The 1,211-nt window shown below is 39.4% G+C and overlaps 1 pseudogene; it reads left to right on the top strand.

Moving 5' to 3' along the window:
* The first annotated feature begins 475 nt into the window (after nucleotides 1–475).
* Nucleotides 476–828, top strand: LOC124961126 (RNA guanine-N7 methyltransferase activating subunit-like; annotated as a pseudogene).
* The last annotated feature ends 383 nt before the right edge of the window (nucleotides 829–1,211 follow it).

Below are 1,211 nucleotides of genomic sequence, written 5' to 3'. Positions count from 1 at the left end.
TTCCTTCCTGGTCAAAGAAAGCCTAGTTTCTTCCCATTCTCTAAACCTGCCTTTGAAGAAAATCGCTATCTAATGCTTTTGCAGATATCTAAAAACCACAAGACAACAAGCATGAGGATGAAATACAATATACTCATAATGGTAAAGTAGAAGGATGTGAAGAAACTGGATCCTTGCTGACCTCTGTAGTAGATGTTGCTGATATCAAGTCAAATTCTATCAAGTCAGTGCATTCATCCCTCAATGGAAGTATTAGGAAGTATTAGTGAGGAGAATTCACAATAGTGTTAGGAGGAGAAGACAGTGAGTATTGGGACCCACTACTCTTCTATTAAAAATTTTCCCCAGCTGTTACCTAAAAGAGCTGAAGTGGTCCCACCTTACGCTGTGTGGTGGGGCTGGAGGTTGCGTCTGCCATGAGTGTGAGCCTGGCCAGCGGGCTCTGGACAGGCACAGCCTTTGGCGGAATTTCAGGATGACTGACACTTCTGAAGCTGTTCCAAATTTTGAAGAGGTGTTTGTGAATAGATTCACAGAAAATGATAAAGAATACCAGTAATACTTGAAATGTCCTCTGGAAACCACTCCAATTATTGAGGAATGGAATAGCAAAGCTGGTGGAAACCAAAGAAATAGAGGCAATCGGCTGCAAGATAACAGTTTAGAGGTAGGGAGAGCAGATGGGGATGGCCAAGTGACAATCAAATCAGTGGCAAGAACGATCCTGGGGGTAACAATTACCCCCCACAACACAGACAGGAACCTTACTATCCACCTCAATATGTACAATATGGTTACAACCAACGACCTACCCATGGTTACTACTGATAGAAATATTGACATCTTTTAGAAAAACCATTTACTTTGTTAACATGACAAAAGGTCTTTTGTCTTCTCTTGGTTATAGTTTCCCATCCATTTAGAGAATTGATTATTAATTTTTTGGAATTTAAGATTTTAAAAAATAGATTTTACTGGAAAGATGTGATGGTTGCTGGGAATAAATACTCTCCTAAAAAAAAATTTCCCCCAAAATTGTTATCAACCAGAATCCCGGAAGACCTGGGAGTATAAGTGGTAGAGTACAGAAGTACATGCTTGGCATGCATGAGGCCTTGAGTTCAATCCCCAGGATTAAAAATAATAATAATCCTAAAAAATTTATTCCCCAATGGAATAAGTTAATATGAGGGGAAAATGGGTTTTAGTGA

The sequence above is a fragment of the Sciurus carolinensis genome, chromosome 12 (assembly GCF_902686445.1).
Source record: "Sciurus carolinensis chromosome 12, mSciCar1.2, whole genome shotgun sequence".
Taxonomy (NCBI): Eukaryota; Metazoa; Chordata; class Mammalia; order Rodentia; family Sciuridae; genus Sciurus; species Sciurus carolinensis.
The sequence above is the reverse complement of the archived record's forward strand: the minus strand, read 5'-3'. Positions and strand labels throughout refer to the sequence as shown.